Below are 13,087 nucleotides of genomic sequence, written 5' to 3' on the forward strand. Positions count from 1 at the left end.
CCTGAAGGCATCACAGGGTAAGAACAGGGGAATACCTGGAAGTCTCTGTTATTTTATGTCATCATGGCAACAACACTGCCTCAGAACATTTCCTCATTACTGGAAGGAAGAGTCCCACGTAGAGGAGGCATGCAGGGAGCACATAAAGAGCAAGGTCATCTGTAAAATCGCTATGCACTTTTCTTTACGTCCTAAAGAAGTCACTGCACTAAAGCTCTGAGGGAGGTTTTAAGACCAAGGAGGACTTGCATCACTTGTGACACATTCCCACGCAGTCTTGTGGATTCAATTTACTAAATTGCCTGAAGTGACATCTGCAAATCTTGTTCAGTAGCAGCCATAAGGGAGACACGGCCATGGAGCGGAAGTGTTACTGCTCGCATTATTGGGAGTACTAGCACTGTACACTAACACTGTACAACACCACCTCCATGGTCTAGGCAGTAGGAAGGCCCTGAGACTCTCAAATGTCAAGGTGAACCTCTACAAGAACCTCCACAACACTTCCATGGATTTCTCCCACAGGGTAATACAGCCTTTAACTGTTAGAAACTGTTTTGCAATCAAGTGTCTCAGTCTGCCATGTGAGCCAAAAATGATTATGCAGAGAAGTATATAGTGGTTCAGAAAGTGATCTGAGTTTATACAGTTTATACAGTGAAGCATGAAGAGAAAGTAGTACAGACTCTAGGATTATCTGCTTTTAGCCTATGAGGTTTTGGGGGAAAAGGTCTATATGCAGAGGAGAAAATCTGTACTGCGTTTGCTATGTGCCAAAATATATATATAAACACAAACAACAGTATCTAGAGGGTAGCACCACACAATTCAAACACAGAACCATTAAAAATTCACTACTGAACTTAGTGAAAAATGCCAATGTTTGCCAGAGGCAGGCAGTTTAAATTATTGTGTCTATCATGGACAGAGAGGAAGGACAAGAAATCTTGTTTTATATTTTTCTACCAGAAATAGAAAGGCAGAAACTCTCCTCCTTCATACACTCTGGAGGTCAAACTAGATGATGTAATGATCCCTTGTAGCTTTAAACAGGTTTTATAGATTATCTGACTTAAAAATAGACACAATGTTTAAATAATAAAATTCTCTTGAAATTGAGTGCCTAGTACAAGCCTCCAGTCACTGGCTAAGATCTGGAGGAGCTATGACCATATGAATATTTGTAATAAACCAAAGGGAAAATCTTAGGTAGGTGTTCTGAAATTGAAATTTTATCCCACTGACTCTATCTGCCTGAAAAGCAAACAATACGTACTATCGTCTATATAGTCTGCTTTAGCTAGGTGCAGGTCTCCCGAAAAGTGTGCAGACGGAGGATGTGTCTGCGGTGCAGACACCGTACCCAGGTTCGGGTACTGGACCCAGTCTAGCCATGGCAGCAAGGACCTCCGTCCTCAGCCAAGAGGCGTGGAGTCCACTGCGTCCCATGCAACCGTAGCCTGTTTCTGGTACTGGGAGAGTACAGCTAAAATCGGCTTGGATATGCCTGCACTGTCCTGACATCTCTGCTGTAGGCACTCCTCTGAGTAACTTAATTCAAAGCCTGTTACCATACAATAATTGCCAGAGGTCACGCCGTCACGGTTCAGATGAGGACCTGAATTCATTAAGTGAACCAATGTATGTGTTGCCTTTTTTCTTCCTTTTCAAGTACAAGGCCAAAGGAGGAAGTACAGGAGAAATGTGTTGTCATCTCATCAATGGAGTTGCTTCTTGTCAACTACATCATTGTTTAACTTGTCACAAGCACAAGCAAAACAATACACACAGCAAATCCCACTGACTTGTATGAATGGCCTGGAAGTCCACTGGAAATCACTTAATTTCGTGAGCCAGTGAGTACACAAGCAATAGGAGTCAGATTACTTTGCTCATATGTTTTGACAATGGCAATTTCGTTTTATTTATTATGATAATTCATAAAGAACCATCAAATACAGTGCAGAATCTCTTATAAAAATAATTACAGTCTAGTAATGCTAGATCTCATTGAAGCACACCATTAATTCCTTGACAGTTAGGGAACGAGCCAAATACTTTGTGCAAATGAAGGATTAACAAGGTTTCAACACACACATTTCCTTGCACTTAAAATGTGCAAGGAGCAAACCTTATTAAAACAGCATTTCATATTATACTTTAAAATGGTAGATTTTCTGTACTTCAAAAGATAGCTATTATACTACTGTATGTTACAGTCTAGGATAACAGAAAAATAAATTCCTATCAAATTGCTGTACGGCTATCTGCAGGGAGCATAGAATAGTTGCTCTTTCCTACAGCCCTCAAGAAAACCCAGACTCTTAGTCAAAATGAGGTGTCACCAGTCTCACACAATGAAGAGAGAACAGCTGTAATACAACGCGATGAATCGTCTTCCACTTTGCTACTGAAAATATTTTGAGCAGCTAAAGCAACGTTTTCTGAACCTACCGTCCAGTATTTGGGACATCTCCACATGGGCCTCAGGGTTATATTGCCTACCTCTGTGTGTTTAAACTGCTTCCATTTCTAGGCAGAAGGACTTTGTGGTTGTACACTTTATGGTTGTTTTTAAAATAGGATTTCCCTAAAATTAAAAAATAAAAAAAGAAGGCTGGTGCCTTTTCTTCTTACTGTTTAATGATGTTCAAAGCTGCCTGAAAATTTGCTTACACATAAAGGACTGAATCAGTTCCCTGCTTTGCATCATTTCTGTTTTAGAAGTCCTTGCAGTGCAGCCACTATGGAATCATGCCGCCCATGATCCAGATTTGTGCGATCTCTCTAACGTGTTAACTGATTCAGGTCTTCATAATTAGAACTGATCCAGAAGCTATTAGGAAACATCCCTAGCAATTTAAAGAAGCATTATACTAGATATTAAGGTACGATTAGAAACAGATCACTTGTTATAGGCAGCTTGACAGCCCGACTTAGTAAACTAGAACCCCCTAAAAATCACCAGAAATATCTAACAACAATATTCAAATCGAGCTCTCATAACAAGCAATTCAGCGTTGCATTCTTCCAAACTTTTCCATCTTATCTCAGATGTTTACAGTAAAAAGAACAGAGAAGTTTTCTTCAAAGCACAATGATTATCAATCCTCTCCAACATTCCAGCAGCACAATATTCTTCTTATAATGTGACCAAGTAACCCCCTCAGATCCTCAGGAGACGTCAGCAAAATAATTGCTCCTCCTCAGTGTTCCTTTGTTATTACTTTGTTTTTTTCTTACCCTTATTACTTCAGGCAGAAATGACTTGGAGATATTATCATCAAGCTACCAAAACAGAATTCCCCTGCATTTATTTTCTTTTAGGTTAAAGTTTTACAATTAAATTGTACATTAGAGCTAAATCTAATGATTTTCTACCTGGCTAAAACCGACTGGCCCACTAAGTCTTCAGTTTAATTTTTCCCCCTCTCTCATTTTGCTAACTAGAAGAGAAATTAATCTACCTTCAAGCCTGTTGGAATCAATCTTCTTTTCTCTTTCTCACAATTTATAAGTCAGAGGCTTAAAAAGTGTTCATATCCTCTTTTAACAAGCTGGTTATGCGAGATAAGCGCAAGAACATTAATAAAAATAGCTCAGCATTAACTCATGGATGTTTTACAAAAGTAGGCCTAAAAAAAAATAATCCTAAAGCCTAATTGTGATTTATACCACGTCTCTTTTCCTATGCTACCAATTATCAATCATCTCTAAAAGATCCCTTCTTTTACATGCCAATGTCACGGATGCAACTGCTGCCAGCTCATCCCTAATCAGGTGAGACACTGCACAGCACAGACCACCCCCCAGTTAGGCCTGTGACTTGTAAAGACGGGTGTACTGCAGAAGAGGTTTTATTCTTTACCTTTTTTTTTTTTTTTTTTTTAAAAAGAAGTCCTTCACAAATATTTCATACCTGAAAGCACAGCTTCTCTCATCTCCACTCTCCCACACATTGTACCTCGGTATGGTCTGAACCATCACTTTTACCACCACCCTGAATGTCTCCAGTGTTCACGAAAACTGTATCTAGACCAACGATAATACAACCATCAGCACTGAAACTTTTATTATTGTAATTACAACAAAGCAGCTGGTGGTAATAATAATAATACTTAGCATTTATATGGTGCTTTATATCTTCAAAAGGCTGTCTAAACATTTGCTAAATAAGCCTCACAGAACTCCTGAGAGACAGATACATTTTCTGGTTTATAAATAGGAAAACTGAGGCAAAGAGACGAAACAGCTGTCTCCAAGATCAAGATCTTTAGATGATTTTAAAAAAGGGAATGGAGATCTCTTCGGACAATAAGAACTTTTAGAGTTATAAAAGTATGGCTTAAAATACTCAAAGAATCCGACGGGACATTAACTCTCACGCTCTGCGCATTCCACCCCCTCCAAAAAAGTCAGTAAACACTTTCCCGGGGAAGATTAAGTTCATTGCTGCCCGCTGCTCTAAGCTACTTGCCACTGTGGACCACAAAACACTGGACTGCACAGGCCAGTAGAACCATCTCATCTGCCAAACCTCCAACCTGGAAGTCCAAGCCCCTCTGAAGGAGTCAAACCGTTGATAAACTGCACAAAACTGTGACTTCAATCGGTCACCGCCAAGACTGGGCCTCAACAGCAACTCGCTTCTCCTCCAGGGCTGTATTCTGCTCTGTCACTATTTAAGAAACATATGAACACTTCTTTTTCTTGCATGTTAACATTTAGCTTTAATATAAAAAGTGAGAAAAACTTTAAATTCTAAGTAGAAAAGAACAAATGCCACCACGTATTGAAGGCACTTCCGAGAATATTTTACATTCATATTCAGTAAGACATTGATTGAACAGACTTTTTGTGTGTGTATTAGACACCTCACTCACACAGAGAAAACAAATGCCTACACACACTCTAACACCTCCTATTCAGGTCTCGAGCTCTAGAACTGCTTGAAATGAGCTTAAAATTATTGCCTAGACAAAATACACAGCGTTAAACCTTTAGAGAAGACATTACTTTTAAAGCCCTATCCCACAAAGACTTGACTACCCATGTAATTTTACATACGAACTGTCCCACTGAGATCAATGGATCAAAATGCATTTCAGAAGACACTGGAATAAATACTAATGACACAAAAAGGAAAAAAGAGTTGATTTGTGAGAAAGGAAAAACTTTACTGCAAGAAGTGGCATGAAGTGCATTCTGTGAAGCTGGAGATGGTCCACTATGCGCAACCGAAGAGTGAAGCAAAACAAAAAGAGTAGGGGAAATTTAGGGGATAAATAAAGGAGGAGAAAGAAATAAAACAGGAGATTAAAGTTATATCGAGACTCAAGAGCAGGATGGACCAGAATATGGAAGACAGTGGAGAAACATGGCTCAGGCAAGTGGAGAAGGAAGGAAAACATTAAGAGCTAACCCAGGGGCCAGGTTGAGCAGGGAGAAGAGCTGAGACCAAAGCTGAAGGCATGGCTCAAAACGCAGCAGTGCTTTAGCACAGGAGCAGCCGTAAGAAGGGAAACAGTGACTGCAACAGAGAAGTTGTGTTTGTTTCTCAGCAGCGGTAGGACATTCGTCACACGGGTGATTTACGTAATGGACACCAAGGTACAAAGTCCAGATTCCTCACTCTGTCCTGCCCTCTGTACGTGAGATAGCACTAAGAGGCTAATTACCAGTTAGCCCGGATTTATTAGCCATAACGACGTTTGCAGCTAAAATAGGAACAGACTCCACCCTCCTACCTCCCAGACTTCTGCCCTCACCCCTGGACAATTCTTTATCCCTAAATACAGGAAGAGAAGGAGACAGAAGAGAAGAAACATTAGACTAAGGTTGCGAGACCATGGGAAGAATTGCAAAGCAATAAATAATGCTAGAAGTGGAGAAGAGAGTAAGTAATTCCACTTCGGGAAAAGCGAGCCTGAGACAACACTGAAGTGAAAGAAGAAGAAAAATGTATATTGAAATACATAGCCTGCCACCCAATTCTGAATGTGTAACACAGATGTATATTTATCTCTCCAACTGAAGGCAGTATAATGCACTCACTAGCTTCTCAAGACATGTGCAAAGCTGTAAATTACTTTAGAGGCACATCTATAAATGGATTACTTTTCCATGCCATTTTAAAAATGGCATGGAAGATCATCAAGCTGAATTTTATTACAACTTGATATCACAAACTCCTCATGATGTAACTCAATTTCATTGCATAGTCCTTGCTATACCATTGTCATATGCACTCAGTCACAGTGAAGAACTCAACACACGAGATGAATGTCTCACTCTTTGTACAAAAGTTTCACATTCACATGCTCTGAGTAATAGAACTGCACGTTCAAAATAGTCTTATCATGTACACTGGGATTCCCAAAGGCACTGAACTCTTACCAAATCCCTGTATCAACCAGATATCTCACTCCCTGAAACACCAAGTGTTAAATCCCTTATGGATTAGAAAAAGAAAGCTTTCTCAAGGCTAATTACTCCAAATTATATTTTACAGTGGAAACAAAGAGATCTTTGACTCAGGAAATAGAGAAGACGACACCTCAGACACACTGTGGAAGCAAGCAAAAAGAGCAGTGGCATCGGAAGAAGGAAGAGTACATCAGAACGAAGAGCAGAGTCCTCAGTCTTCATGAAAGGAGCATTCAGAGGGCTGAATTAACATTAAGCCCTCTCAACCACCCCAGAATGAAAGAAAGTGCTTATCAACCAAAGTTCACGTTTCAGGTGAAACACAAATCACTAGGAGCATTAAGCAAACAAATCGCAGCAACGTCAAATTCTACCTAAAGTTAAAACATTGATAAAATTGGGATAATCTTGTATCTCACCAGGCATCTGCAAGTATCGAAGAGCAAATGGACTTCTGTGATCTCATGTATTTCTCATGGTTTTTAGATCAAATTTTGGGCAGCTGATTTGGGGGGTATGTCAAATAACGTTTCCCTTTCCTAATGAGTCTGGACCTATACTAATGAACAGCCAAAAGGTACTGCTAACATCTGACTTTCAGCTTCTTTTTGCACTTGAGCCAATTTCTGGAAGGCAAGGGGGAGGAGAAGGGAGTACTGATGGGAGAAGCAGCAAGCCTAGTGCCTACTTTTCTACTTGGTCGAATCTTCAAAAATGCTTTTACACGCAGGAGCAGAAATCAAAATAATACACACAAAACCCCATGAGTCATCCCTTTATTTTCCCGTTACACACACTCCTGAGCTACAGACAATAAGGCTCGCAGTGATACTTTTGCAGTAGGTTAAGTCTGAAGCATCCAGCAGCCACAGCAAACTCCAGCCCCCTGCCCCAAGAACCATCTACGGCAGCTTCACAGTTAAGTCAGCTGAATACAGCTCCTCTGTGCTCATGGAAGGCTTGAAAGAAGTCAGATATTCCCTTACCTGCAGTGGTAATCTATAAAATCCAGAATATCCATAAATGGTAACATTTGGGATTATTAAAAGATAAATCCTCTGTCTCATGTAAAACCAATGCATTCTTGAAAAGAAAAAAAAAAGTTATCTGCACAAAGCCTACTTCAAGTTACTGAACATCCATAATAGCTACCCTCACTCAACAGATACCATTTTTAAAATGGTGAGTTTTTCCTAAATATTCTGTTGAAATACTCAAAGGTTTCCCAGTATTAGAGGACAACGGGTTCATCATTTCGCACCCTAGGGTTTTATAGCAGGTTTGGGCTTTTTTTCCTCTGTAGTTTGTAGAGAACATAGCAATATCCATGGTTGGTTAAAATGCCAACTTGAGTGAGGCTTTAAGAACAAATGCAAGCAGAATCCCCTGTCACAGCGTCAGTAACGAAGATGCCTGTTATGCGTCAGAAAACAACAGAAACCCCCCCAGAAATGGATAACTTCAGGAGAGATGTACAAATTCCACAGAAAATACTAACCCTGCACCGTTGAAGCTAGAGACATCTGCTAACTTTGTCTATCCAGAATGCATAAGGTTGCTGAAGTCTATTCAGAAATAATGCAAAGAAAGTAATTTGTAATTTACTATTTCCACTTTAGATCTCAATCCTGTGGAGATTCACAGCGTGAGTAACTTTAATTACCTAGACAGTGGCATAGAGAGGGGAAGGAAGAAAGGACTGCAAGTGTTCAACCAGTAGCATTCAAGGCCCTGAGTTGGCTAATATTTAAATATTTTACTAAAACTGACATTACAGAATAAAATCTAAGGCATGTGTCAGTGATTGTGGGCTCATGGTCACAGCTCAAAATGAAAAGAGGTCCTCAAAAGCTAATGCTAACAATGTTTTCCTTTGTAACTGATTCATTTTTTATCCCCCCAGTGTCCATGACATGCAATTAAAAAAAAAAAAAAAAACAACAAACAAACCCCAAAAAAATCCCTCCCCACAAAACAGATATGAAGGTTGCTTCTTCCCACATCACCGTGGTCTTTCCAAGAAGGCTGTGACTAACCTCACCAGGCAACAAGCAGAATCATGTAGGATCTCTGAGTATCACATGCTATAAAAGACACCTTGTCTTAGCTTTCCGTTTTCAGTGAATGAAGAGCTCTGTTTTGTAAACAGTTATGCAAATGCCTTTCTATACACACACCAAATAGTCTCACTGACTTAGATGAAACTTGAAACGACTTTACACCCAAGTTCATCTATAGGCACAAAAGGGAGAAACCCAGCAGTCACTCAGGACTGCAGTAACAGCTGAAGTTCCCGGCAAAATGTAAAATTCAGATGACAGCTATCATCTAGCTTGAGACCTAGGGTGGGAAACTGAAATTTCCAGGTATCAGGGTTAAATCAAGATCCGTACAAAACTATGAGAAAATTGGTGTTGGATGAATAAATCGATGGGTGAATCAGAGTCTAACTCTGGGGTTGAGATAAAATGGCAGCAGCTACAGCTCTCCCTGAAAGCAAGAATTCTAGTTTCTGGTAATGCAAAGCATTTAATATTGGAAAAACAAGAGAACTAGCACTGAAAACAAGAAATTAGCCTCTTAGTCCTGGTTTTTTTTTCCCCAATATGAAAATTTTATATATATATATATAACTGCACTGTTAGTTTAGTTACCAATGGTATTTTTAGTGACTTGCAGTTTTAGCGGGAATTGTGCAAGTATGGCCCTACTATGAGGAAAAAGGGTATTTCAGGCATCATGCTGATCTCTGTACCACAAAACAAATACTGAGGCTTCAAAATCAGTTAAAAGTATCTAGTCGCGAGGTGTTGATTAGGCTCCTTGGGAACCCAGGACTAGAATGATGAAAACTCTGAATCCCTATGGACAAAGGGGACAGAGAACCAGGTGCTGTTAAGTGAGAAAGCAAGAAGAAATCCTGGTTTCAAAGGAAATGTGAGAAACAGAGCTATGCACATGCAGAAAACAAACACACAAGCAAAGCACCTTTCCAGTTCTCTTTGAATGGAGATATTAGGATTGGGCCACGCACACCGTACCATAAGTGATGCAGCTCCAAGGTGTTAGGCGTCTTTTCTTTCTGGCCACAAGCCCCACAGCAGAGAGAGAGAAGAGTCTGGAGGGGTCACAGACCAAAGGGCTCCATTTTTCTCTCTGGCACAGCTGAAAGCTGTGTCTTCAAGAAAATCTCGTACCTTTGACCAGTCATTCACTGTTCAAGCAGACGGAGTGATGCAGGAATTGTAATTAGGAGTATAAGAGCAACAAGTGCTAGACACCGAAATTGAAGTTCACAAGCACTTTATTAGTGCAGTCCTCAGTGCGTGGACTTGAAGTCTTCTGTTATCTCACTGCAGTAGCTGAAGAGAAAAGTTGTTATATATTTAATCTATTTTGACCCTCAGGGCACCAATTATTTGACTTCAGATGTTTAGATTTTAATAAGCTTTCACCCGCAGGGGGGAAAAAAAATGCAGCAGTTAATGTGACTGATTTGCCATTTACAGCTAGGCTATGGACAGAAAGAAAATCAATCATATTTCATGAATTTAGTTGTCACCAAGTGCAAAACTTCTGCATTTTTTTTCTGTCTGTGCATTTCACAGCAGAAGTAAGTATCTTTAGATCAATCATGCCCTATTATCGCTATATATAACCCAGCACCTAATCACTACTGGGTGTTGCTCCTTGTGGGGTGTTACCTCTCTCCAATTAAACCTAATGGGATACTTTGGCTGCTTTCAAAATTACACACAATCAGAAACATTCATTCTGAGCTATGAGAAGGCGTAACTCGATACTGCAGCCATTATGAGTATGTGACAATACAAGCCAGCTGGACAACTGAAGTCCAAAGCCACTTATATTTCCACAGCCTCCCTCAGTAAAAGCAAGCAGCAGCCCCAACCTGCTTCTGTGGAGCCCTGAGCACAGTATCTCATTACCTGACAATACCCATATGCTAATAATGCTACGCTCACTGTGAACTGTGAATCAAGATGAGATACGCTCCATCTCCCTTACACCTTGAAAACCCTGTAAGCTCTCTGCAGTCCCCACAGCTCACTGAGAGGAAACGACCAACCCATTTCAGGCCCGGCCCAGGAGAGGACCACTTCTCAGAGGCCACAGGTTGCAGCATTTCCATGGAAAGGAGACCAGTTACACAATGCTGATTCAGAATTTCCAGTTGTTAACAACAAAAATAGACATTTTTATGTTCTCCCATGTAAGCAATTTTTGTAGCTGACATATAGACATTGCACAATCACAAACGAGAAGAAAGATGGTCAATAGGAAGGGAGGAGGACCACATTTTTGATGATGGAGAGGCACAATTAAAATATGGTCTACACTGCAAAGACACAGGAGAGTCATCATTTAGTTAATATTTCAGCAGACACAACACAGAGCAGTAATACTTTTATCTTCAGTACTTCACTTTAAGTAAACAAAGCAGACTCCACCAAAGGTCATACTGCTACATGTCTATAACTTGGGGGGGTACAAGCCCCACGAGCCAGGCAAAGCACAGTTTTTGGGTGGGAGGACTGGTTCCCAAACGACATCCTCAAGAAAAGCGTTTCACCCTTCTATTATTGCCTGCTACTAGCTGGCTTGAAACTAGGGTTTAGTGGAAGCTGCAATGTCTCACTTTTCATGGATACAACGCAGACCTACTGAAGTTACGGGGCGGGGGCAGGAGCACCTTAGATCATGCCACAAAATGCCACAAACCTGTTTTCCACTGTGTGCCCAGGTTGTCCTTCATGCACTGGCACGATGCGTAAGGGAGCGCGTGTCGTGGCGATGAGAGGGGCAGAAAGAGGAAGAACGCCAGGGAAAGTTAGCAGAGAGAGGGAAAGGGCTGAACAGCGGAGGAGAAGGAAGACAGCCGGGCAGAGCACCAAAGAAACACAGGCACGCAACAGGATTATCCCACCCGAAAGCTGCCCTTCGCCAGCTACCACCAATACACGCCACCTTTGGAAAAGCCAGCTTAACCGCCGGGGAAAAAATGCCACAATAAGGAGAGAAAGCCAGATCACCTGGTAGGAGGTGAGGCAGGAGGAGGAAGAGGAGGAGGAGGAGGGCACGGACGCTGCCCTTCCCGGGCAGCGGCGGGGCTCCTCACCCGGTGCCCGGGCCGCCCCCGGGGCCGCGGCGCGCTGCCGTTGGGAGCCCGGTGGGCAAGGTGCGAGCAGGTGTGGCGGCGGCGGCTCGCGTTACCGCAAGGGGGGAGAAAAATATACGTACACCTATACATACACACGTACACACACGGAGAGCTCTGTGTATATAAAGCCACGGCGGCGGGGAAAGGCTTCAGAAGTAAGCGCCGTCCCCAGCCGCCGCGGCAGAGCCGCGCACAGCCCGGAGGGCCCGGGAGGGAGTTTTCCAGCGGCCCCCGCCCGAGCGGAGGACGGCGGCAGCGCCCGCCCAGCCCGCGCCGGCGGGACCGGGGGAAGGCTGGGGTTAATGCCCCACAGTTCGCCATGTTACGAAGCCGGGCGGTTGCCCGGGCGGCTTTTAGGGACGCGGAACAAAAGGGGGGCTCGGCGACCGGGGGAAATCCCGCCCCGCCAGCCCCTTACCTTCCCGGGCGTGCTCCTCCCGCGGCCGCGGGTGCGCCGCGCAGCTCCCGCGCCGGGTGGCGGCGGCGGCCGCAGGGCTCCGCGCGGGGCGGCCGGGGCTCCCCGCCGCCACCGGGCTCCGGGCAGGGGCGGGCGCGGGGTCTCCGCTCCGCGCCGCCAACAAAGTGCCGGAGCGGCGCGGAGAGGGCGCCGGTCAGCGGGAACAGCAGCGGAGCGGAGCTCCCTCTGCCGGCCCGCCGCCCCGCCCCGGCCCCGGCCCCGGCCCCGCCGCCCCGGCCCCAGCCCCAGCCCCAGCCCCAGCCCGCGGCCGGGGCGGGGCAGCGCGGAGCCCCGCGGAGCCCCCCGCGCCGGCGGTGCTGCCGCCCAGCGCCATGCGGGCTCTGCGCGCTGCCGGGGCTGCGGGGCCGCCTCTCCTCTCCCCCCGCTCCCTGTTGCGGTTTACAGGGGACTCGCGAAACGCAAAGGTACTAAGAGCAGCTCCCCGGAGCTGGGCTGAAATATGGGAGTTGTTCAAAGTGATCGTAAGCGTTCACCAAAAAAAAAAAAAAGAAGGAAAAAAGCCACACACAAAACCTACCAAGACTCCAAAGCAAAATCCTTCCCCGAAGAAGTAGGTGTATCTAAACCGCCTTTGGAAGGAGTCAGCTACGAGAACAAAATTCTCCCGTCCTCACTCGAAATCCCGGATGAAATCTCCCAGCTGTTTATGTTGTTTCCATCTGGCACCACATTCCTCCTGACCCTGACAACTTACACGTGGCTTTCACTCAGCACAGGGGAATAGTCCCATGCACAGATACTATCGGTATGCTTACAGGTAGCCAAAGTCCTGACGCTACGCTGTTGCCACGGTCGTGATTTCTATGATGAGCCACTTCCACTCCTAAAATCGAGCTGTTCCCTGAGAATCTCGGTTTTCACTGATTTCACTTTCAAATAAGTTTTTGTCTTTTGTGACTCCAGAGAAAAGCTAGAAAACATAAATCTTTCAACAGCATCGGACAGATGAAAAGAACTCCCCTTCAGGTAGTATATAGGAGAGCTAATCTGATTTTTGAGGTTCC

At 43.7% G+C, this 13,087-nt stretch overlaps 1 protein-coding gene across 3 annotated transcripts in view; it reads right to left on the minus strand.

The window, feature by feature from the left end:
• The window catches only part of EPS8 (EGFR pathway substrate 8, signaling adaptor), a 138,678-nt gene extending 125,916 nt beyond the window's left edge, over positions 1-12,762 (minus strand). For 2 of the 3 annotated variants that reach the window (XM_076342112.1, XM_076342094.1), the window contains exon 1: positions 12,024-12,083. The gene's annotated coding sequence lies outside the window, so the exon portion shown is untranslated. Of the gene's footprint in view, positions 1-12,023; positions 12,084-12,600 lie in introns of those variants that run through there. The other variant, XM_076342104.1, reaches the window with a different exon arrangement.
• Positions 12,763-13,087: the final 325 nt, after the last annotated feature.

Source organism: Aptenodytes patagonicus, chromosome 1, assembly GCF_965638725.1.
Source record: "Aptenodytes patagonicus chromosome 1, bAptPat1.pri.cur, whole genome shotgun sequence".
Lineage (NCBI taxonomy): Eukaryota > Metazoa > Chordata > Aves > Sphenisciformes > Spheniscidae > Aptenodytes > Aptenodytes patagonicus.